This window comes from Bos grunniens, chromosome 14 (assembly GCF_055505025.1).
Source record: "Bos grunniens cultivar Pamir isolate PY7600 chromosome 14, Bosgru_T2T1.0, whole genome shotgun sequence".
Lineage (NCBI taxonomy): Eukaryota > Metazoa > Chordata > Mammalia > Artiodactyla > Bovidae > Bos > Bos grunniens.
In genome coordinates this window covers 58,355,109-58,382,276 of record NC_141178.1, presented here as the reverse complement: position 1 = coordinate 58,382,276, position 27,168 = coordinate 58,355,109, and positions in this window count along the sequence as shown.

The window sequence follows — 27,168 nt, the reverse complement described above, 5'->3', positions numbered from 1 at the left end:
ATATATAATTATATAAATTATGCAAATTATATAGGATCAGATTTTTCTGTCTGCAGCATCTTTGAATTTGGCTCTGGGAAAATTTCCAGCCTTAGGAGACCCTCTAATATCCATTGGAAGGACTGATGCTGAAGCTGAAGCTCTAATACTTTGGGCACCTGACAGGAAGAGCCGACTCATTGGAAAAGACCCTGATGCTGGGTAAGATTGAAGACAGAAGGAAAAGGGGGTGACAGAGGATTCGATGATTGGAAGGTATCATAGAGTCAATGACATGAGTTTGAGCAAACTCCAGAACATAGTGAGGGTGGCCTGGCATGCCGCAGTCCATGGGGTCACAAATGGTAGGACACAACTGAGTGACTGAACAACAACAAGGGAATAACTTACTAGGAGAAGGCGATGGCACCCCACTCCAGTACTCTTGCTTGGAGAATCCCATGGACGGAGGAGCCTGGTAGGCTGCAGTCCATGAGGTCGCTAGAGTCGGACACGACTGAGCAACTTCACTTTCACTTTTCACTTTCCTGCATTGGAAAAGGAAATGGCAACCCACTCCAGTGTTCTTGCCTGGAGAATCCCAGGGACGGGGGAGCCTGTTGGGCTGCCGTCTATGGGGTCGCCCAGAGTCGGACATGACTGAAGTGACTTAGCATAGCATAGATAATATTTATGGAGCACTTTCTATTGCCAGAGCATGCATGTGATTTTATTACATCATTGCATCAACATTACAACCAGATTGTAAGGTCGGCACTGCTTTTAAAATCCCTATTTTATAGATGAGGACACCAGGGTTTGAAGAAGTCAATAGACTTTTCAACTAAGGGAATAGTGTAACCACAATTTGAGTGAGCGGCCGTACAGCCCCCAGCAAGATCATAGGTCACTTAGTCTATACAGAATTAGTAGTTAACAAATTCAGTGCTGTGAACCATAAAGCCAGAGCACTGGAAGGAATGTTTGGAAATTAGCTAGATCTGTCACCTCTTTTGGCTTCAGTTCAGTTCAGTTCAGTTCAGTCTCTCAGTCGTGTCCAACTCTTTGCGACCCCATGAATCACAGCACTCCAGGCCTCCCTGTCCACCACCAACACCCTGAGTTCACTCAAACTCACGTCCATCGAGTCGGTGATGCCATCCAGCCATCTCATCCTCTGTCGTCCCCTTCTCCTCCTGCCCCCAATCCCTCCCAGCATCAGAGTCTTTTCCAATGAGTCAACTCTTCGCATGAGGTGGCCAAAGTACTGGAGTTTCCGCTTTAGCATCATTCCTTCCAAAGAACACCCAGGGCTGATCTCTTTTGGCTTAAGGCCATACATAATATGACCAATTCACAGAAAATACCTTCTACTACCTTTGATAAGTGAAAATATCTCCCCTTTAATATTTCTGGGCTAAAAGAACAAAATGAAAAATTATTTCTACTTATGTAAAGGATTATATTTATAAGGATTATGCATTAATATTATGGCTTCCCTCATGGCTCAGATAGTAAACAGTCTGCTTGCAATGCAGGAGACCTGAGTGCGATCCCTGGGTTGGGAAGATACCCTGGAGAGGGGAATGGCAACTCTGTCTAGTACCCTTGCCTGGAGAATTTCATGGACAGAGGAGTCTGGCAGGCTACAGTCCATGGGGTCACAAAGAGTCAGACATGACTGAATGACTCATGCATTAATATTATATTTATAAACCAAAATACTCTTTTAAAATGTTGGATTTCATTTTATAGACTTATGAATTTTTTAAATTGCATTTTTGGAAAAAATGTGAAAAAAAAGTTGAGAACACCAAGGACACCGTCAGGCGGTGAGCGGCGCCACGAGGGCTGGTCGGGCCGGGGCTCTGCCCCTCAGCCTTCCCGCGTCCGAATGAGGCTCCTGCCGCACGACCCATCCCGTCGCTGAGGCGGCGATAAAAAAAAAAAAAAAAAAAGTTGAGAAAAGGTGTATTTTATTTTTTAGTGATTTTAAGATTATACCAAGAAAAAAGTTCTCATTATTTAGTATTTAATTTTACTGTATTTAACTGGACTTTTAAAACGCTAGTACTTTGCTTCTGCTCAATGCTGCTGCAGATGAGAACTGTAGGAGCAAATGCTTTAAAGAATGAAATTTTCTTCTCACAAGGGGTTTTTTTTTTTTCTTAGTAGGGACTTCAGCTGTCATAGAGAAACAGTTTCCCCTTCTTTGATACTCACTTCTCCCATAGTTGCTGCTTTTCCCCTATGCAACTAGAAATGCCTAGAACATTCTAAAAGCAGTTCATCCCTGATTCCTCACTTACTGCAGTTGTTGATGTCCCCCTTAACTTAGATTCTGAAATCTTTCCATTGGCTCACATTTTTGGAAATAATGAGGGTAAATAAATGTCAAAGGTCGGGGGAAATGGGTTAGAAAAGTGGATCTGCAGTTCAGAAAAGTTCGTGACTGAGGTTTAGAGATTTTTCTGAAGTTGATATTTTTACAGAGGGTCTTCCAGGTTAATTACAGGCTCTGGAGAAAACCACAACATGTCAAAGCTGTTTCGAAAATCTTCCCTCTGAGGCCTCTGTTTCTTTCTCCTCTCCTTCAAGAAACAGGGAACACTTCCAAGACCCTGTGTTTTAATACACTTTCTCTACAAGGAAGGAACACACTTAAAAAAAAAACAAAACAGTGTTCAAATTAAATTTAATAATTTCTGTGAACAGCCCACCAGCTTCATCAAGTTCTAGGAATGACTGAGGTGTAGCTGAGTCTTATATAAGAATCTTAGAGATAGATTTCTTTATTTTTTAAAATTTATTGTTTTTCTCTGTTATCTGTTTTTTTATATTTTTAATTAATTTTTATTGAGGTACAGTTGCTTTACAATATTGTGTCAGTTTCTATGGTACAGCAAATGAATCAGCCCTACATATACAAAGATTTCTTGTAGTAAAAACAGGACAAACATTTTTACCAGAATAAACAACAGAACACCCACCACAGAGTGAGGTGAAAAGAATGTATGCTCTGAAATAAATAATTGAAAACTTCCATAAACAATGGACTTCATTGTTTATATTTGTTTGTTTACTTGCTTACTTACCTGAATAGATTTTTCTTTTCTAGTGAGAAAATATCTTTGCTAAAAACAAAATGCTTAAACTTAGACATTACCCTCAAAACAGTTTTCTGTTTTTGTTTTAACTAGTCTAACATCGGTGAAAACATCATATCAATCTTAAATTTCACAGATTTTTCTGCTAGAAAAGGCCTTTTCATTCATGGAATCCATAGAACTTCACTTTTCAAGACTACATTTAGTCACTGGGGATTATCATTTTTTCCCCAGAAATTTCCATCATTGTTTCTGATCATTTCAGTTTAAATACACTGCTAAGTCAGAGGCTTCTTCTAAACCAGAAGCAGATGCCAAAGTTGGTTTAATGAATTATGTTAGTAGATGGCATTTTATTCTCAATCCAGTAAATGTGTCTCCAGTAATGAAGAGAGACACGGGTCTGTGACAGTTGATTTTGCATCCGTGAAACGTCATCAGATACTTTCTGTACTCTCACCTGATGCTGGGAAAGATTTTGGGCAAGAGGAGAAGCGGGTGACAGAGGACGAGATAGTTGGATGGCATCACTGACTCAATGGACATGAGTTTGAGCAAGCTCCAGGAGATAGTGAAGCACAGGAAAGCTGGGTGTGCTCCAGTCCACGGGGTTGCACGCAATCAGACGTGACTTAGCAACTGAACAGCAACAACGCTCCCCTCCAGACTGCAGGCCACCTCCTCATCACCTCCCCCATTACCTGCAAGTCAGGAGGACTTTCTCTCTTGTCCTGTGGGCCCGCATATCACCCCGTTGCTTAATTAAAGCACAATCTGAAATGTGTTCAGATTAGACTTACGACGTCCAATTACATCCTCAAAATTCAAGTTCTTTGGGTAGGACGATCCCCTAGCCCTACAACACAGTAGGGGATCAAGGTATTTTCAGATATACTGTTAAAATGGAGCGGGGTTTCAAAAATTCACACGTTTCCTACCTAGATGTTTAACATTTCTGTGCCTTGAGAAGTCATTCTAAATATATACTATTGCATGCTCAGTCATGTCCAGATCTTTGCAACCCCATGGACTGTAGCCCACCAGGCTCCTCTGTTCATGGGATTTTCCAGGCAAGAATACTGGAGTGGGTTGCCGTTTCCTTCAGCAGGAGATCTTCCCAATCCAGGGATCGAACCTGAATCTCCTGCACTGGCAGACGGATTCTTTACCAACACTGCTAAATAATTAAAAGCTATTTTCTCTATGAGTTTCATTTCAGATTAATAGGCAGCACTCTAACTGAAATATCCTCTGGGTGACATCGTTCTCTCTCTGATGTGTGACTTATCAATTGATTCCAACAGAAGATAGATACCTGGGGCCAAGAACAGCACAGGATGTCAGTTCTGGGAATGAATTCAGTTAAAAACTGCTTATTTTTGTTTGAGAGCACACTGACTTGGTCCTCTGAGTTAGCATAGGTCATGATCTGTAAGAATTACTACAAACCTAAAGCTGGGAAAGAAATCTACCAAGTTGCTATTTCTTGGGAAAATTAAATGTGCACAGCATCTGTGATGAAACGTAAATAGGTAGAGAAGTTTGTTGGGCCGACTCACAAGTAGGTTCACTTAGAAAATGAAACAAACCCAGTAACCCTTCTCTAAGTTAAAAGCCTGAACATAAGCAGTTGACACTACAAACTCAGTACTTTTAGAATTCAAGCATTAACGGTGATCCACAGTTTCCTTAGACTTATTTTTTTTTAAGCCATGCTATTTTACCATCTGAGATTTTTCTTTTTTTTTCAAGTAGTAACAGAGGCTTTTCTCTAGGATGGTTTTCAATTCATTAACCTATTCTTCGAAAACATTGGTCTAAGGGAATTTCTTAGTTGGCAAGGAATGTTTTCAAAGGGATAGCTTCTTTGTTATAATTGAAAGGTTTGGTAAACATTTCCTTTATTTCACTTTCATTTTGAAAGAATTTATATGCTTTAACTAGCAAGCAAACATTTCAAAAAAGTCAAAATACATCAATTTTCAGAAAACCTATACTGAGCTTATAAAACATTTTACTTTGATAAGAGACATCAGAGGTAAACTTTTTTTTAAGATGAAATTGTATAATAGAACATTTCTAGATTTCTAAGATATTTAGACTGTTATGCACTGGATATTGATCATATCTCTTTTATGTTCATCACTGATCCCAGAGAAAATTATAGGAGCTTAATATAATAGGACTTTTATTTTTTTGATCTGCTAATAAAGGACATATTTATGAATAGTGTTTATGGTTCCTCGGAACACTGTGAATTTATATAAATGATAGTAGAAGAAAAGCTAAAAGGAATGGCCAGGAATAGATGCTTATATATTGTTTAAATCTATGGAGAATTTACTTAAAATAGGTACATTTAAATATTCACAGTCAGATTTAAGGGGCTCATGGTTCCTAATTTACTTATTTTTTCAGGGACTCAATTCAATGGTTAGTTTACATAAGGCATTAAATATAAGATCTGAGCAAGATTATAGGTGATGGGACAATTTTGAATTAACAGAGGAAACTACCATCAGAGTCTTGTTATCATGTCTGATGTACCCCAGGTCCCCCTCCAAGTCTGGGGAACCAGAAGCAAGGAAGGAAAGAAGAAAGGAAGGAGTGAAGGAAAATTTTCTCTCTCACCATATTTCTTATTTTTAGATCATCTGCAAATTAGAATGGCTTCCCTGGTAGCTCAATGGGAAAGAATCTGCCTGCAATATAGGAGACCCAGTTCAATCCCTGGGTTGGGACGATCCCCTGGAGAAGGAAACGGCAACTCATTCTAGTATTCTTGCCTGGAGAATCCCATGGACAGAAGAGCCTGTTGGGCTACAGTCTTGGGCTCAAAAGAGTCATCCATGAATGAACAGCTGAAGATGGTCGCCTGGTATGTGAAAATCAAATATTTCAGGCAGATTCGAGAAATAAAGACATGTTGCTGACAAAAAAAAAATAATAATATATATATATATATATAAATCCAAGAAAGAGTTACTAAAATAGAATTGCATATAAACTCCTTTTTCATCCTCTGTTAGAGAATCTTTTCGATCTCTGATATCATAAAATAAATTACTCTATTTTGCTTTTCAAATGCATCTTATATCAAGATATAAAGAAAGAAAAAGGTAATATTCCAAGTTGCATTGTATATATTTCAGTTTAAGAAATTGAAAATAATCTCACTAAAAGAATAATTTGTATAGAGAAAATTATTAACAGTCCTACTGAGAATGTGCTTTCAGTCTGGAAATCTTATTTTATTTTTCTATATCCAGTTAGACTGGCGATATGGGACTAATGACTAGAATCTAAATAATTATTAGCTGAGGTTGACGGTCTCCTGTTCACCTTCACACAGAATTCAAGATGACCTCATCTGAAATGCAAGAACTAACTCTTCTGTTGGGCATCTCTCTCTATGATTCAGGCTTTCAATGTATTCATAGGATGATTTACAAGCTGGGGAATGTTTGTATGCAGGGAATTAGCACTTTGCAGCTTGCATTTCGTTGTCTTTGAAATAGTCTCCTTCAGAACTGTCATGACTGAAGAGCACTCTGATCTTAGAAGCAGAAAGGTGAGCTCCAGATTTGGACAGAGAATGGGGAACTGTGGTGGGGGTGGGGGGTTGGGGGTGGGAGGAGGGACTGTTTCCTTAGCATTTAAAAGGCTGGTAGGCGACTGGACTCCAAGCAAGCTCAGAGCTGTTCATATACCAGCCTGATCAGAGGCTGTGAATGTGGTGCTTTTGTGCTTTCAGACATGGGGTTAGGGTACCATGTGGGCTTCTCACCCCTGCTCCCTCTTACCTATGACAAGGTCTCTGTGGCCCCTAGACAGGAGAGCTTGCTGCAGTGGGATGCTAGGAGAAGCAGGGGAAGGGCCACCAAGGGCAGAAAGCCCACCATGAAGAATCCTGGCCAGTCCGCTTGCAAGATTCCTCAAGGACTTTCCCTGCTGTCCCAGAAGAAACTGTTAACAAGTTTAAAGGTCACTCAGGCCACAAGGATCCTTGGCCTAGGTCATTTAAGAGAATAATAATGATCAGATAGAAATTCCAGTGGCAATAGAAATTCCAGACAAGACAGGCGCATGACATTGCTCTAAGATAGCAGAAACCTGTGCCAGGAATTATCTATAGGTCCTCTCTCTGATTTAAACTGGAAAGAGATTCCACTTTAAATGTGGCCAAGCACCACCTCACCTTAGGTCCTTGATCTCCAAGAAATACATTACAGTTGATAGGAATGTTAAATGTGGTTATTTTTCTTCCTTACTCTCTGTTTTTTTCTTCCTTCTTCAGAAAAAGAAATATCACTAGATCAATGTTTTAGACATTAAAACTTGAAGGTATACCCTCACCAAGAACTACAAGGATACAAGGCAAAGGTGGATAAAAATATGCCCTAGATGCTCCTGCAGGAGGCACAGATGAGCCAGACTTCAAAGAAAGGTCCGCACTGGCTTCTGGGAGTGCCATGAGCTGGAGGAGCACTAGACATCCCCAGACAGGAGAAGCTCATCCCAAGGAGTCTAGGAGTACAAGCTGATGACAGATTGATGGATTCATGTGTCCCTCTTGCAGTTCCACATCCGCCATGATATTCATGCAAGTGCTCCAGTCTGGGAAAGTTCTCAGAGAAAGGAGTCCGGACCTGAGCATGGCAGTGTGTGGGACTCATGGCTGGTCATCACCAGAGCAGGAATGGAACGCAGCCACCAGGGTCAGCCTTTCTCAAAGATCTGCCACAGAAGCTGAAGCAGAGGCCTCATGTGAGGTTCTGGACTGGAGCAGGAGAGAGGACAAATGTCCCTGAAGTGAACATTGCATTTCCTGTGAGTCTGGGCTTTTGTTTTGTTCTCTGTTTCCTAAACTCTCAAAATGTTCATATATTGCTGAAATGAACTAGCCAATAATTCATTTATGTAAGGCTTTCTTTTCTTTTTTTAAGCTTTTTAAAATGACATTTATTTCTTAAAAGTTAACATGTATGTAATAGGAAATCAAAAAAAAAAAAACTGAAGCAAAAAAAATGTCATTCATAATCACAGGCAGTTTATGTTTATAAGACTTTCTTTTACATCTTTGTTCAAGATAGGTCTTTTTGTTAAATTTTGTTAAATTTTAAAATCTTGATTGAAAAGCATAGTGAACTTAAAAAAAAAAAAACAACTTTTCGTTTTGTATTGGGATATAGCCAATTAACAACTTGTGATAGTTTCAGGTGAGCAGTTGAAGGGACTCAACCGCACATATATGGGTATCCCTTCTCCCCCAGACTCCCCTCCCATCCAGGCTGCCACATAACTGAGCACAGTTCCCTGTGCTACACAGTAGGTCTTTATTGGTGATCCATTTTAAATACAGCAGCGTGTGCATGTCCATTCCAAACTCCCTAACTATCCCTGGCCCTCTCTTTTCCCTGTGGCAACCATAAGTTCGCTATCTAAGTCACATAGGACTTTTTTCATCATGTTCTAAAATGTGATGATCAAACAAGAGCATGTGATTCTGGACTAGGTGGTTTCTAGAGGATTTGAAAAGACCTTATGAATAAGCTAGCAGCCAAAAAGAACACAGCACATAAGAAAACAGACTATTGGTCCTTCTTTTTGGATATTTTTACTTACCTGAATTCATTTCTTTTGAAGTATGTATAATGATTGAAACTGCAGATAACTCAGGCCAGATGTTTGCTAGAATTCATGACTTGACTTAATCTTCAAAGTCAGTAACACTAAAAATCCCTAAAAGTCTTCCAAAATATCTTCCCCTGTGCTGTGAAAAAGTAAAAGATGTTAAATGTAGCACCAAGATGCCACTGGAAATCAAAGGGCAAAATCAGAAATTTCATTAAAATGCATGTTTCAGTATTTTCTGATTATGTAAGGAACGTATGTTCATTGTGATTAATCAAATATATAGAAAAATATACAGTAAAAAATGACAAGACATTCATATCACCCATAATTTTATCCATCCAGAGAAAATGATTATTTATATTTTGAAATATATCTACCCTTTTGACAAACATACAGTACACGGATGTTGATATGTACTTCCCAGGTACTGCCAGCAGTAAAACGCCTGCCTGGCAATGCAGGAGACATAAGAGACACGGGTCCGATCCCTGGGTTGGGAAGATCCTCTGGAGAATGGAATATTCCAGTATTCCAGAATACTAGAATACCCACTCCAGTATTTTTGACTGGAGAATCCTGCGGAGGAGCCTGGTGGACTACAGTCCATAGCGTCGCACAGAGTTGGACACAACTGAAGCGACTTAGCATGTGCACACAATGTGGATACACTGTTGTGTTGCCAGGATTTTACAATACGATACATCAAAAATTTTCTCTTGGAAAAATATGAAAAAAAAGAGAAAGAATTTACACTTTCCCATACTAGAAATAGTTACTTTCAAGATACTATTTACTTGCTGTCTGGATTTTTATATGGATAGTCCAAGGATTTGCAGACTTTTTCTGAAAAGGGCCAGACAGCAGATATTTTAGGCTTTTCGGGCAGATGGTTTCAGTAACAACTAATCAACTCTGCCGCTGCGGCTGGAAAGCGGTCAGAGACAACACATAAACAAACTGTGTGTGGCCATGTGCCAATAAAACTTTATTTACCAAAACAGTTATGGGCCAGAATTGGCCTTTAGGTTGCAGTCAGCCAATCCTTGGCATAGATATAGTAAATCTGTGTAAAAATGTTGTTTAGTAACAGGTTGTATATACTGTTTGCAACCAGCTTTCTTCTCACTTTTCTTGTGACTCTTTCAGGTGATAAAAATATATTTCTAAAACATCTATGTAGATGGCTTCAATATATTACTTTTATACAAGTATACTGTGTTTTATATTTTAAATCTCACATTATTGAACTTTACAGTTTAAATTTTTTTAACATTGTAATGAATGAAGATAATTTATACTTGATTCTGTGTGCTTCTTTCTCATCTTTTCATGTAGCAAAAATTTATGGAAATCAAACTAGTGGATCAAATGAATTAATACTTCTTGGGCTTTTGAAACTTGCTGCCAAATTGCCCCATAGAATTTGTGCTGTGTTTTCCCTCTCAAATGTGGAGGAGTGACTATTTCCCCACATTTTCACCATTTCTCCAGTCTAACATCATTTAATTCTTTGTTTAGGTGCTTATGTCTCTGCAAATAATACACATTATTTATTTTTTCACGCATTTATAGACTAATTTCTTTGAATTTCCTCTTTCATTTCTTGTATCATCATTCTTCTATTTTTTTTCTACATATGAGTAAGAGTTTTTATAATATTTACTGGCTATAATTTCCTTGTTATCTATCTTATAAATTTTCCCCTGGTTAGTTGTTTTTTCCATGGAATTCTCTAGGCAAAAATACTGGAGTGGGTAGTCATTCCCATCTCCAGAAGATGTTCCCAATGTGGGGATCTAATCCAGGTCTCCTGTATTGCAGGCCACCAGGGAAGCTCTCATCAATGAGTAAGATATTTTGTGATATCTGCTGACTATGATTCCCTAGTAATGCATCTTATAAATTTCCCTGTTAGTTGTTTTTTCTTATATTTACTTAATGGGTGTTTATTTTAATTCAGAAAACTTATTTTTCAGTCATCCAATAAATAGCATTTTTTAAAATTAATTTATTTAAATTGGAGGCTAATTACTTTATAATATTGTAGTGGTTTTTGCCATACATTGACATGAATCCACCATGGGTGTACATCTGTTTCCCATCCTGAACCCCCCTCCAACCTCCCTCCCCATTCCATCCCTCTGGGTCATCCCAGTGCACTGGCCCCAAGCACCCTGTCTCATGCATCAAACCTGGACTGGCGATCTGTATCACATATACATGTTTCAATGCTATTCTGTCAAATCATCCCACCCTCACCTTCTCCCACAGAGTCCAAAAGACTGTTCTAGACATCTGTGTCTCTTTTGCTGTCTTGCATACAGGGTCATCATTATCATCTTTCTAAATTCCATATATATGCATTAGTATACTGTATTGGTGTTTTTCTTTCTGACTTACTTCACTCTGTGTAATCGGCTCCAGTTTCATACACCTCATTAGAACTGATTCAAATGTATTCTTTTTAATGGCTGAGTAATATTCCATTGTGTATATGTACCATAGCTTTCTTATTCATTCGTCTGCCAATGGGCATCTAGGTTGCTTCCATGTCCTGGATATTGTAAACAGTGCTGCAATGAACATTGGGGTCCATGTGTCTCTTTCAATTCTGGTTTCCTCAGTGTGTATGCCCAGCAGTGGGATTGCTGGATCATAAGGCAATTCTATTTCCAGTTTTTTAAAGAATTTCCACACTGTTCTCCATAGTGGCTGTACTAGTTTGCACTCCCACCAACAGTGTAAGAAGGTTCCCTTTTCTCCACACCCTCTCCAGCATTTATTGTTTGTGGACTTTTTGATAGCAGCCATTCTGTCCAGCGTGAGATGATAACTCATTGTGGTTTTGATTTGCATTTCTCTGATAATGAGTGATGTTGAGCATCTTTTCATGTTTGTTAGCCATCTGTATGTCTTCTTTGGAGAAATGTCTATTTAGTTCTTTGGCCCATTTTTTGATTGGGTCATTTATTTTTCTGGAATTGAGCTGCAGGAGCTGCTTGTATATTTTTAAGATTAATTCTTTGCCAGTTGCTTTGTTTGCTATTATTTTCTCCCATTCTGAAGGCTATCTTTTCACCTTGTTTATAGTTTCCTTTGTTCTATGAAATTTTTACTTTATTCATTTATCAAAAGAACTCCTTTGTGAATTATACCTTTAAAGTTATGTTAATATTTTTATTTAAACATTTTATTCTAACCCATCTAGAGTTTATAATACATTAGGAATATAACCATATATAATTTAGTTTTTCAAATAGTTGTTTAAGAGAACTTTTTTATGTGAAATATCACCTTAATTATATACCCAAATCTTTCTATATACTAGTGTTGATTTCTGTATGTTTTATTCTGTTGCGCTAATCTTACTACAGATGGTTTCATCAGGATCACAGAATTTCAGTTAGAATAATTTTACAGTGTCCTTTAATGTACATCAGTGCAAGTCCCCTCATTTTATTTTTCAACATTGTTCAAATTTTGCTTGTCTTACAGTTGAATGTTAGAACCATTTTTTAAAGTTTTTGTCCATGCTCATTTCTATTAGAACTACAATAATTATGTATATTGACTGGGGGAGAATTAGTACCTTTATGGTAAAGTTTCTTTCCACTCAGCATTATGATGTACCTCTCTTTGTTCAAAGCTTCTTTCATGTCTTGTCTGTAATCTGTTGCCTTCATCTGGGTTCTGTATATTTACTCCTGAACATGTATTAATTCCATGCTGCTATGCAATGGGCTTTTCATCATGCATTTCAAAATGTAATGGCTATGTATGGCACTCCCCCCAACCCGGAGTTTAAGCATAATTCTAACCTCCTTTAAATCCATCCAGTTCCTGTGTTCTGTATACTCTATCCTGCCCTCTATTGTCCTTTCATTGCCATAGGCTTCATATATACTTCATATATACTCTCCACTTTCACTGTCACTGGCTTCATATAGACTCTGAGCATCTCTTAGCTGGATGATCGTACATTTTTCCATACTAGTCTCCCTGGCTCCAAAATCATTTCACTCTAACCCGTACTTTGATGATGAGTGATTTTTATGAAATTCAAATACTGTATTCTCAAATTTCTCTTCAAATACTTGAATATCCACCCACCAACTACTTTCAATGTTTTAGGCGCAGATGGTCCCAGAGTCCAGCCACCGTCTCCTCTTATCTCCTAGCCCATCTAACTTGCCACTAAGCTCCAGCCTTCCAGATTCTCACAGTTTGGTGTGTGTACAAGTAGTGGGAGCTGTATCCTTTGCACTCAGTGTTTCCTCTGTCAGAATGTAATCTGTATGAACACTATTACTAGACTGAACATTGCGGTACCCAAAGTAATTGACGGTAACTGGAACAAACAATTCCTGCATGTTAATTGACAGCACAGTGGAAGTGTGTGGTTCTCCAGGCAGCGCATGTCCAAGAGGTGATTCAGAAACTCAATTCCTTTCCACTTTGTGATGCTGCCACCTTGGACATGTGGTGTCCAAGGAGAGAAGAGAGGATGTGAGGATGTTGGAGCAGGGGTGGGGGGCATGTTATGACCAAGCTTTCACATCCTTCTGGCCACATTTCATTGCCAAAACCCATAAGAGTTTATAACATGACTTTGTGGGGAGCTGGGAAAGATACCCTTTCTTTGTGCTTAGGAAAAGGACATGAACTTGGTTAGCACAGAGCCAGTTTCAGCCACAACCCTTCAAGGGCAGCCTATCTATTCCACTGGTTTTAGCATTCCCAGTATTCATCACAGTGCTTCGAAATATAAAGTAAGTTGATAAACGCATGAATAAATAAACAGATAAGCTCTATGTCGGCTAGCTATATAATTAACACAATATCTATAATCTAAATAGGATTGTATGGGTACATGAAGCTAAAACTGTGTCTTGGAGGGGAGTTTGGTTTTAGATTCTATCTCCAGTTTGAGACTGAAATGAGACATCAATTTCCAACTGAACACAGGCCATTCTGAAGCAATGGCTTTCCCTTCCAATCCTGGTCCTCCAGTGTTTTTCCTCAGCCAAGTACAGCTCCCTCCATCCCATGTGAGCCATCTGGTGGCATCATCAGCCCAGCGTGGCCAGCACTTCTCTTGCTGGCTGGTAAGTGCAGGGTTCCTGCTGCTATGTCCCCAAAGCCTAACCTTGTATCTGCTACTGGAGACAAAAGAAGCCAGAGACCTAAGAAAGTATAAACAGGTTCCATTCAGAGACTGGTATGTTGCAGTGTAAATCTACAGACGTGGAGCAGTGTGAGGAAGTAAGATTTAGGGATCATGACATAGGCTGCCTGAGTGTCAGACCAGAAAACAATGCCCCTGGAGGTGTAGACATGAAGTGACTTTGGATAGATCTTCTTGATGTTGAATTTTTTATCTTCAAAGTCAAGAAGCATCTCCCCATGAAGGGTACCACACAGAGTACAGTTCCTTTCCAGCCTTCCCTGGTGCAGTATTCTTCCTAACCAGACTCAGTTGCCTGCAGTTTTTGTATGGGCAACTGTATGTTCAATGTTCAGCCCAGAGTTTGGTTAAGAGCACTTTTGTTAAGATGATGGTCATGGATGATTGTACCCATGATGTTTTAGTCACTGCGGTCAGTACAGAATCTTCTCAGTGCATTCAGTAGAGACTTGACTGTACAGAATCCTCGACTTGTCTTATTGCATATATCGTTAACGTGTCATATTCAGTTTTGTAATAGACATAAAACAAGCTTGAAGAGTTGACAAACTTTTTAATTAAAAAGAAATCAAAACCACAGACAATAGAATTTAGCTAAATATGCATCAGAAGGTCCTTTCTCCTGCTTCAATTTTCCTAAACATCTTGAATGAAAGTCATTGTTTTCTTTGCTAATTAGCTGATTTATCAAAAGTGATGTATACAGGTTTTCTTTTCCAGCAAGCATTTATGGAGTCCCCTCTATATGCAAGGTACTAAGCTAGGAGCCATGGGGGAAAACAAATATCAACTAACATGTTTCTGCTTTGAAGCTTAAGGGTTTAAAGAAAAATGAAATGTGTGCATAAACAGGTATATAACAAGTCAGAGTGCAGTAAGGGCTCTAAGAGCACAATCAACCTACGTTCTTCTTTCAAACTTCAATGACCTCAGTAGAATTATTAGAGCACTTACATAGATGGTTGATGGCATTACAAAAGATGCACACTTTGGAGACGAATTGATCTGCAGCTATCAAGGGCAGTAGATGCATTTCACTATTTTGTTTTTTGGCCACATCATGTGGCCTGCAGGATCTTCCCTGACCAGGAATGGAACCCATGACCCATGCAGTGGGAGCCTGAAGTCCTAACTGCTAGACCACCAGGAAAGTCCATGTTTCACTGTTTAACACTGTCCTATAGGGCAAGCCTGCTGGAATGAGTCTTTGAAGGAACCAGGCAGAACACAGGCCCAGAGGCCACAGGGAAATGTCCCTTCCAGAGAAAAGTCAAGGGCCTCAAAGCCATAGAAAGAAGCCTGGGGAAGCAGTTCAATGAGGGGTCAGGATAGGAACCTAGCTGATAGGGATACTATTAAGGGCATCTACTGCAAACCTTTCAACTTTGCTCTATAGTTTTTTTTTTTTTTTTCAGTTATCTTTTTTGTTGTTGTTGAGATGAAATTGACAGATAATAGTAACAGTGTGTATGTTTAAGTTGTACAGTGTGTTGGTTTCACATTGTACATATATTCACACATATATCACAATACGATTGCCACCATAGCATAAGCTAATACTGCTGTCGTATCCAATTACTATCAGGTCTTCTTTGTGGTGAGAACAATTAAGAACTAGTCTCTTAGAAACTTTGAAGTTTATAATACCATATTTCAACAATAATCAGATACGGTGCCCAAAATTTCCAGAACTTATTTATCTACTAGTTGCTAATTTGTACCCTTAAAGCATCTTTTCATATCACCTAAGCACTTTTTGACCACATGCTGAATTATGTAATAAGAAAAATATATATCAATGGGTAATATGATGGAAGAGTCCACACAAAGAACAGTTTTATCATTTTCCAACATCTGAAATGCCAATTTCAGAGTAAGATGTAGCATAGAAAAGTCACACAAGTAAGATTTGCCCCATGTTGGCATTAGAATGGAGGGACTGAGATGATTCCCTGAGCAGGGACCTTGGAGAGTCAGAGCAAGATATCAGACAGACTGACCAGACTGCCCAGACAGACAGATGACAGGCCAGCTGACAGCCAAGCTGTGACTGGTGCCTGCTGGCTTCTGCACTGGCCTGGCCTGCCTGACTTATGTACATGACCCGGGACACAATGGGAACAACCTTCTAGTTTTACACTCAATGCTCAGGAACTAATCAAGATAATAGTATAATAATAATAGGTCTTGTTTTAAAATATCTGTTTCATTATTTCAACAAATGATAACTACTGTGTTTTATAATGTTAAAAGAGATAAAGCGGGACACAACCTTGTGTGTACCATATGTTAACCACTTAAACAGGCATTTCTCAGAAGGACTGAAAGAGAAATCACAGTGATATCTGCATTTCAACAGTTTTATTATGAGTAATTTAAAATTCTTTATTTCTAAATTTTCTTAATATTACTATAGCAAAAGTAGTTTTACAGAAAAAGATTATTTTCCCTCAAAGAAACAAGTTTTATTAAAACACAAAACAAAATTGATTATTGTCATTTCAGCTGGGTAGGTGTGGTGAACAAACCCAGATAAACTGTGGAACTTTTCAAGCTACCTAAGCCCATCCACTCTCCCTCATGAGAATCCTGGCCTGATGAGTCAACCTGCCAGATGGAAACAAAAAATATTGGGCAGAAAACGAGGTCAGCTACAAGACCTGGAACTGGAAAGACTCCAAGAAAGAGGCCGTTTGGTTTGTCCCTTGAGAAAATAGCAGAATGGCTCTGGTTGTTAGAAGTCCAAGGAGGGAATCAGAATCTACCTAAATAACAGATGATAACTCCTACAAGGGCAGAGGCAGGAAGGGGTCCAGTTTGCTTGGTGTGGACAGATGGGGCTGGGAGGCTGGCCAGATCAGATCAAAGAAACTGGGCTGGTGGGGTCAGATCAAAGAAACTGGCCTAGAGGAGGTGAAGGGAACAGTAGGGACTGGTATTTGTCAATTGCAATAAAAGGATAAACCCGGTTGTTCATAGGACCCAAGCCATCCCCAAGTTCTTACTCATTAAAAGCACAGCAGAGTCACAGCCATGACTTTCAGCTCAAGAAGCAGTCCAGGGGCTCCAGGATCACCCAGGTTTCCCAACAGGAACCGGAGGCACAGAATGCCATGCACGTCAAACGTTGTCTCATGGACTGGCTATGGGCCTGAGTTGCAATGTGGTCATTTAAAGCGCCCCATGTGTGCTCGGTAGCTTAGTCAAGTCTGGCTCTCTGCGGCCCCATGGACTGTAGCCTGCCAGGCTCCTCTGTCCATGGGATTCTCCAGGCAAGAGCGGGTTGCAGTTCCCTTCTCCAGGGGATCTTCCCAACCCAGGGATCAAATCTGGGTCTCATGCACTGCAGACAGATTCTTTATCATCTGAGCCACCAGGGAAGCCCTTATTCACATCTAGGTGAAGAGAACTCAAATTTCTGACATAGCCAAGAGCCTATGCCAGGGTCAGTCCAGCTTGAGCAAAGAGAAGGGAGCCTCTCTGGGACATACAGGGGTTGTCATGATGGAGCGGGGACCTGTATGAGAGCAATGAATATTTAGGTGTGGGGTGGGGAGGGGGGCTGCCAATGGGTCATAAGGGGTGGGGAAGAAAGCAAAAGGAGAGGAAAGCTGGCAGGGAGTGAGATGGTCGTGGAGGGAAAAGAAAAAAACAATAAGAGGGAAACCCTTAATAGTCCCAAGTGATGCAGCATTGCATTTTCCAGAAGGGTCACCCCACTGGACACAACTTCACAGGGCCTTCCATTCTGGTTCTTGGAGCTCCAGCTCTTCATTCAGGGGAAGGACAATCTTCCTAGTTACTCATCTCCTTTGATGCGATCTTCACCATCTTCCATTTCCAAGTAACTCCCAGAATCCTCTGAGTCAAGCACAGGAGCTACAGAATTATTTATTTCTAGTGGGTAGTTGTACTGAGGTGTTTTCATCTCCTCAAAGAACAGAACAGACAAAAAGTGCTGTATAAAGAGGTCAACATGAAAGAGGACAGCAGAGGGAAGAAACAGATTCATTAAAGACAGAACTGTACATTTTAGCAAGGAGCTAATATAGCAACATGTATTTAAAATGTAAAATTATTCTTGATTTCTTTGAAAAAAAATTCATCTTGATAAAAATTTCCTATTTTGATTCTACTGAAAGTAATCTTCTGATAAATTTAGAGATGAGCAAATTGGGTGGGAGTAAGGCTAGAGTCAGAGGAACCAGAGATCAAATTGCCAACATCCGCTGGATCAGCAAAAAAACAAGAGAGTTCCAGAAAAACATCTATATCTTCTTTATTGACTATGCCAAAGCCTTTGACTGAGTGGATCACAATAAACCGTGGAAAATTCCTCAAGAGATGGGAATACCAGACCACCTGACCTGCCTCTTGAGAAACCTATATGCAGGTCAGGAAGCAACAGTTAGAACTGGACATGGAACAACAGACTGGTTCCAAATAGGAAAAGGAGTACGTCAAGGCTGTATATTGTCACCCTGCTTATTTAACTTCTATGCAGAGTACATCATGAGAAATGCTGGGCTAGAAGCACAAGATGGAATCAAGATTGCTGGGAGAAATATCAATAACCTCAGACATGTAGATGACACCACCCTTATGGCAGAAAGTGAAGAGGAACTCAAAAGCCTCTTGATGAAAGTGAAAGAGGAGAGTGAAAAAGTTGGCTTAAAGCTCAACTTTCAGAAAACCAAGATCATGGCATCTGGTCCCATCACTTCATGGGAAATAGATGGGGAAACAGTGGAAACAGTGTCAGACTTCATTTCTGGGGGCTCAAAAATCACTGCAGATGGTGACAGCAGCCATAAAATTAAAAGATGCTTACTCCTTGGAAAGAAAGTTATGACCAACCTAGATAGCATATTGAAAAGCAGAGACATTACTTTGCCAACAAAGGTCTGTCTAGTCAAGGCTATGGTTTTTCCTGTGGTCATGTATGGATGTGAACATTGGACTGTGAAGAAACCTGAGTGCCAAAGAATTGATGCTTTTGAACTGTAGTGCTGGAGAAGACTCTTGAGAGTCCCTTCGACTGCAAGGAGATCCAACCAGTCCATCCTAAAGGAGACTAGTCCTGGGTGTTCATTAGAAGGACTGATGCTGAAGCTGAAACTCCAATACTTTGGCCACCTCATGTGAAGAGTTGATTCATTGGAAAAGACTCTGATGCTGGGAGGGATTGGGGGCAGGAGGAGAAGGGGATGACAGAGGATGAGATGGCTGGATGGCATCACCAACTCGATGCACATGAGTCTGGATGAATTCCGGGAATTGGTGATGGACGGGGAAGCCTGGCATGCTGCGATTAATGGGGTCACAAAGAGTCGGACATGACTGAGTAACTGAACTGAACTGAAGGCTAGGGTGCGGCAGAGGATGGAGCATAGATCACAGGATGTCACCTGGTCTCTGTCACAAGTGACATTTGGGATTAAAGCAATAACCTGAAACATATTAAAAGGTTAGAGTTTTAGGAAAAAGGAATTGGGAGGAAAATGGTGTTTGTTTATGGTTGTGATTTAGTTATGACTACACTTACCTTCCGGAGAAGGCAATGGCAACCCACTCCAGTACTCTTGCCTGGAAAATCCCATGGACGGAGGGGCCTGGTAGGCTGCTGTCCATGGGGTCGCTGGGAGTCGGACATGACTGAGCAACTTCACTTTCACTTTTCACTTTCATGCATTGGAGAAGGAAATGGCAACCCACTCCAGTGTTCTTGCCTGGAGAATCCCAGGGACGGAGAGCCTGGTGGGCTGCCGTCTATGGGGTCGCACAGAGTCGGATACGGCCGAAGCGACTTAGCAGCAGCAGCAGCACACTTACCTTCTGAATCTCTTCAGGTTTTTTACAGTCTTCACCCATTCCACTTACATGTCTCATAGTCTGAGGTTTTGCTTTCTGGATCAAACATCTTCCACATTCTTTCCTCAATGATGTGTTTTTATTCTACTTTGACAAAGAATAAAATTCAAACGTAAGACTGTTATTCTAGAATACCATTGAAAATTAGCCAACAAGTTTGCCTAATAAATTTTCCCTTATTCATATTGACTGTATCTACATTTTTTAAAAAAAGCCTAGAAAGCAATTTCTCTTTGCAATTGAAGTGATGCCATTTTTATATTTTACTCCAACCAAAGTCTCTAGAGAATGTTCAGGAATGCCAAGACATTTAGAGAAGCATACCAGTGTGAGTCAAGTTTAGACTATTGTCTTCAGAAAACTGTGAACAATTTCTACCAGTTAATGACCTAGCAAAATCTGAAAATATGCTGCCCCTTTGAAATTACATAATCTCTTCCAAGATTAACATGGTCAGGAAGCCTGTTTACAATAAAAGGATAAAACTTAACTATTGGTTAAAAAAAAACTCCCTGGAAGCCACAAGAGAATTTTGCTTATTTTCTACTTCTTGATGATAATCTCTTGAAGGTATTTCTCGGTGGATTTCACCAGTTGAAAATATAAATGCTTTGGTGACAGACCTTTGATTGAGCAAAGAATACTGATGTAATTACAAGCCTGCCTATTCTTTGACATTAGCTGTTGTCATAACAAAGGGAGTTGGTGCCTTATGAAATTTCACAGTATTGGAAATTTTTTTTTAATATTTATTTTTATTAATTTTTTTGGCTCCTGTGGGTCTTTGTTGTGGCATGTGGGATCTAATTCCCTGACCAGGGATCGAACCCCAGCCCCCTGTCTTGGGAGCTCAGAATCTTAGCCACTGGGCCAGCAGAGAAGCCCAATATTGAATTTTGTTGAGGTTTATTTCATGCCAGGCTCCAAGTAAGTGCTTTACATAATTTATTTTACTTAATCATAACAGCAATTCATGGATGCCCAATAATGTAGTATAGATAGGGAAACTAAGATTAAAATAAATAACTTGTTCAGGGTCAAAACTAATAATTAATGAAGCTGGGTTTCAAACCCAGGTAGGTGTGACTTCAAAGCTTCCAGCATTGAAATGTTTCTTTGTCTTCTCACAGCTCAACAGAAACTCCAGCAGCTCCATCTCATGATTTTCAAAATAAATAATTAAAGCAAAGACAGAACTGTAGGATATTTAAGATTTAACACAAGGCATGTAGAACTTTTCATCCTTTCTTCTATATACACTCTCCTTTTGAGTAATCTGTCATTTGTTTGTTGCAATTAACCTTGAGTTGCGGTCTGCCATGCTATTTCCTAAAATAAACTGCCACACCGGTTGAGAATGTTTGTGTTGGAATTATATATGCACATCCTCAAACACAGGCTGGAAAATGAAACCACTTTTGATAATTCAGACTGTCATCAGTGAGCACACAGCATCCTGCCAATCATGTCTGGGGGCTGTGGTGTGTGTCCCCAGGATGCGTAAGTACTAGGTTACTTAGAAAGGCTGATAAACATAATCTTGATGTGATTACTGTACATGCTCATGACTAGTACCTAGCTTTTGCTTGAATTTATTTTTTATTTATTTTTAGTTGGAGTATAATTGCTTTACAATGTGGTGATAGTTTCTGCGGTACAATGAAGTATATCAGCTATATGTATACATCCTGGGGAAGACTGAGGGCAGGAGAAGAAGCGGGTGGTAGAGGATGAGATGCTTGGATGACATCACCAACTCAATGGACATGAGTTTGAACAACCTCCAGTAGATAGTGAAGGAAAGGGAGGCCTGGCATGCTGTCCATGGGGGTTGCAGAGTCAGACATGACTTAACAACTGAACAACAATGTACACACACCCCCCTCTTTGAGCCTCCCTCCCACCACCCTCCATCCCACCCCTCTAGGTTGTCATGGGCTGTGCAGCAGTTTCCCACTAGGAATCAATTTTACACACGGTAGTGTATCAGTGCTGCTATCCCAATTCCTCCCACCCTCTCCTTCCACAGATCTTCTTTGGCTATTACACATAAAATTATTCTAAGTTGGGGTCAACGAAATGGGATGAGGGAGCAGAGGAAAGAAGTGAGTTGATATAATTATTTCTGTTTTACAGAGAGGCTAAGTTACTCATGTATTTACAAAGGTTAGCAGTATTAAGTGAAATTTTATTTTTTTTTTGAGGATGAATTATACATTTATAGGTTGCATTTTTATTAAGGGTAGTTTTTGTTTTTTAATTTTTTATTAAAGTATAGTTGAATGAGAATGTTGTTTAATCACTGCTATATAGCAAAGTGTTTCAATTATACATATATATATAGTGTGTGTGTATATATATACACACATATATATATTCTTTTTCATATTCTTTTCCAGTACAGTAAAATTCAATCTCTTGTTGGTACATATGTAGATGCTTCCAATTAAATGAGTGGGAAACACTTCTTCCAACTACTGAGTTTAAGATAGCACCAAAGAAAGCAATTTACACAACAGTCAAAATTAATTCAAGTAATAAGACTTCAGAAGAAGGACCTGAGTTAAATTTAAATGCCAGCTTGCTATTCCAGAGCACATGTAGGCTAGCTAAAAATGTGTAGCCTCTTCTTAAATCAGGATGGTCAGCATCAGGATGCACGATAGTACGCAGGCACTGAGGAAAGTGCTTGACTCCACTGAAAGCATTGAATGGTGCCATTTCATGGGAAATTTCCCTCTATTAGGAAGACACAGTTTTCCCCATGGCTGGCCTACAGTCCATAGGGTCGAAAAGAGTCAGACGTGACTGAAGGGACTTAGCACGCACACATAGGCACTGACCTCCTCTGGGACCTCAGGGACAGCACTAGGCTGTCTGGTTTTCCATTCATCTCTCTGTAAAAGGCAGATATGGGGGAGTTGGGAGGTAGGGGTGAGGGGGACAGTTAGTTCCAAGATGCTAGGAGAGCTCTTCCAAGACCTTGGCAAAGTCAGCCAAGCCACTCAGCTGTGGGTGATTCAGAAATGCAATGCCTTGTCATCTTTAAAGACTGAAATGAATCTTGGACCCTTACTCTTGCTTTTGTATTAATAGGTAGTCTTTCTTCACACACATTTGCTCTATTCCTTCTTAGATTAAGAACCAACAACATAGATAACCAATGAGAACCTCCTGTATAGCATTTAGTGCACTGTGGTGACCTAAATGAGAAAGAAATCCAAAAAAGATGATACACACACACACACACACACACGTATATGTAATGACTCAGTTGGTAAAGAATCCACCTACAATGCAGGAGATGAGAATTTGATCCGTTGGTTGGGAAGATCCCTTGGAGAAGGAAATGGCAACCCACTCCAGTATTCTTGTCTGGAGAATTCCATGGACAGAGGAACCTGGTGGGCTACAGTCCGTGGGGTTGCAAAGAGTTGTACATGATTGAGTGACTACACCATCATCACCACCATGGCTAATTCACCTTACTGTACAGTAAAACCTAACACGGAGAAGGCAATGGCACCCCACTCCAGTACTTTTGCCTGGAAAATCCCATGGACAGAGGAGCCTGGTAGGCTGCAGTCCATGGAGTCGCTAAGAGTCGGACACGATTGAACGACTTCACTATCACTTTTCACTTTCATGCATTGGAGAGGGAAATGGCAACCCCCTCCAGTGTTCTTGCCTGGAGAATCCCAGGGACGGGAAGCGTGGTGGGCTTCCGTCTATGGGGTCGCACAGAGTCGGACACGACTGAAGCGACTTAGCAGCAGCAGCAGCAGAACCTAACAGAACATTGTAAAACAACTATGTGCTAAGTTACTTTAATTGTGTCTGACTCTTTTGTGGCCCACCAGGCTCCTCTGTCCATGGGATTTCCCAGAAAAGAATACTGGAATGGGTTGCTATTCCCTTTTTCAGCGGATCTTCCCAACCCGGGGACCAAGCCTGGGTCTCTTACATCTCCTGCATTGGCAGGCAGGTTCTTTACCACTAGCGCCACCTGAGAAGCCCAGAACAACTATATTCCATTAAAATAAAAAAGAAAGAAAGAAAGAAAGAAAGAAACAACAGCAACTGTGGTTCAGGAGTTCCCTGTGTTCTAACACAGAGATGTAGCAGCTACCAGAGCGTCGCCTGCAGTGACCTGACAGCTACCTTTGCAAACCGGACACAAGAGCCAATGACATGTGTCCCATGAATGTATTTCAATATTTCTCTTTCTTCTGGTTCAGGATTTTGGATAAGTGCCTACATTCCCATTCGTCTGAGCCAAACGTTTTCCTTGCAACTGTCATCAGAAATGTGAGGTTTGGCTTCCAAGGAAAAAGGAATGAAGGAAGCTGCTTATCAACATCATCTCTAAAACTTTTTCTCTGAACAGGAAACGGGAGCCTTCTCCCCCTCGGGCAGTCTGGAGAAGCGCTCTGTCTAGTGTCAACCTGATTCCTCTCAGTTGGAGGTTTTCTATTTTATAAACGGTGAGCTCTCAAAAAGCCAGCCTGAGAGAGTCTGCCCTGGGCTGCAGACACACCATGGCTCCATCGGGAGAACTGTTTACAGGAATGGAGCTTCCACCCATTGAGCCTATTGTGCAGTAGAAGATGACAGGGTGGAGAGCTCCTTAAACTCTGCAGAAGAATAGCTCTGGTTGCTCTTCTTTTCATCTGTGTTCTTCCTTGTAAGGGAAATGTGACCTGGGCAATAAACATAGGTTATAAATATGGAGAAACAGAAAGTGAAGTGTCGGTAATTGTGTACCACTGACATGTAAATAATTGGACTTATGTTAGCCATTTCTAGAGGGTATTTACTAAAAATAGTAAATGGCTCATTGCCTGTCAAAGGGAGGGTTCTAATATGTTTTAATTAGTTTCTCTGTTCTCTGACAGTTTCTATCGTATCTGCGTGGACCTTTCAGAAGATGAGGTTTATTAGTGGGCTGTTTGCTTACTCACACTTCTAGCAAATATGTCTGGGAAGCAGTAAAGAGAAGACTCAAGTCACATTCAGCTCACCATGGAGTTTTGTGAGAAGAAATGCAGTTGTAAAATAAAATCCTATCAAATCATTCTTTAAGGAACATGGCATGTGCCTCTAACCATTTAAATTAATTAAAAGCTGATTCAGGTTGATTTAGTAACTCAAGATAGAGATAGCACCAATGACTATAAAAGCATTGACTGTGTTCATCCAAGTCTTTTAAGACTTAAATACAAATTAACATCAGAGGTGCTTGATGTTCCAAAATGAATCACTGTTAAAGTTAAGTTCTTTGGAAAGCGTAGAAATCACTCTACCCAAATGAGCCAGATTTTATTTAATTCAACCAAGAATTATCGGGCATCTACTGAGAGCTCCACGTGGCTTTGGGAGCTGATGGCATATTTTTAAAGTATCACTTTCATATATTTGAACTTGCTAAAAAAAAAAAATCCTCAACACAGTCCTTACAAATGTATGATCTATATTTTACAAAGAAAAGGGTTGGAATTTCAAATTGTTAAGTCCTTGCCTTGATTTCATATAACTAGTGAACAGCAAAGTTAGGACTGGATCTCAACTCTTCTTTAGTTCAGCTCACTTATCCATTTACCTAATTTTATTAAGTATCTTATAAGTGCAAGTATTGTACCACATGCTGGGTACATGATCTGTGCAAAAAATAGAAGAGACCAGAGTCTCACCCTCATGGTGAGTTTTGGAAGGCAGATATTCATTTAACAATAAACCAGAGCATGTTTTTCAATTCTAAAAATTACTGTAGAGAAGCCCTCTCTGAGAAAGTGACCCTTTAAGCTGAGACCTGAAGGAGTTAGTTAAATAAAGAAAATGTCATGTGTTTGGGGGCAGACTATTGGAAAAGACCCTGATACTGGGAAAGATTGAGGGCAGGAGGAGAAGGGGGCGGCACACAATGAGATGGTTGGATGGCATCACCGACTCAATCACATGAATTCGAGCAAACTCTGGGGGATAGTGAAGGACAGGGAGGCCTGATGCGCTGTAGTCTGGGGATTGCAATGAGTCCGACACGACTTAGCAACTGAACAATGACAAAATCATAGGTATTGGATCAATAACTCCTCTTGGAGATACTCAAACTGTGGTAGGAGCCAAGGACAGGGAACGATTCAGTATGTTGTGGGGCACACAACTGAAGCTATGGCACGCTTAAGTCAAGGGCATATTCTTTCTGCTAGAATATAGTCAGCCCATCACCTCCACCGGGAAAAACAGAATCACGATTCATTAGGAAGCTGGGAAATTTTGGCATAATTTTTTAAAACCACTTATCTGTTTAATCCATGATGATTTTGATCAGGTTAATATAAGTTTTGATGTCTTGGTGCTGTAATCTGTCTTTGCTGAGGCTTATTTAGAGGTTCAGTCTTCAACCTTGTGATAAACTACACAAATGCAGCCCTGCCCAGAGGTACTGCAGGGCTGTGCTCACTGTATCTGTTTTAACCTGAACCAAAATAATGTCTTAATTGCAACATCAAAGGCTACTCCATCCCGAGAGACCTGGGCATTCTTTAATCAGAAGAGAACTTCGGCATTCCATCCCCAGCTGCTGTACAATTAGAATCTTGCTATTTGGAGCTGACCAGTGACCACAGCTGACCACTGATTCATAGACTGCGATTCATTAAAAATGCCAGTTCTGTCTGCCTGTATTGGCAGATGCCTTATATCTCTGCCAAGTTCATTTTCTTAGTGTGAAAAGGCATGTGAGTTTATGAGCTCAGCTTGCCTTAAGATCTTGACAAAAGACCATCCCAAGTGAGTATCTGTCTTCAGCTCTTTTCTCACTCTGAATCAGTCACAGCTCAAGTCTGAGGGCTTACAGGGGGAAAGTCTGTCATCTCATGGGCTGCACTGATATAAGTGACCCCAGGGGAAAGCTCCAATCAGAGCGTGATTTACGGGAATCACATGGGGATTTACAGGAACCTCATCTTCTCTAATTCGGGTGGGATGCTGGAGGTACCCAAGACAGATCGAAGCCAAAAGATCTCCGCATTTTAGTCACAAGTCACATGCTGATGGCACAAGCAACTCCGTGGCATGTGTTTTCACATGCCACAGGAAAAAAATGCGTGATTTACAAACAAACGGGCTTCCCTGGTGGCTCAACTGGTAAAGAATCTGCCTGCAATGAGGGAGACCTGGCTTTGATCCCTGGGTTGGAAAGATCCCCTGGAGGAGAGCATGGCAACCTACTCCAGTATTCTTGCCTGGAGTACCCCCATGGACAGAGAAGCCTGGAAGGCTACAGTCCATGGGGTTTCAAAGACTCAGATATGACTGGGTGGCTAAGCAGGCATGTACAAACACAAATGTATCATTTTTATTTCTGTTTGCTCTCCTCTGAGATGGTAT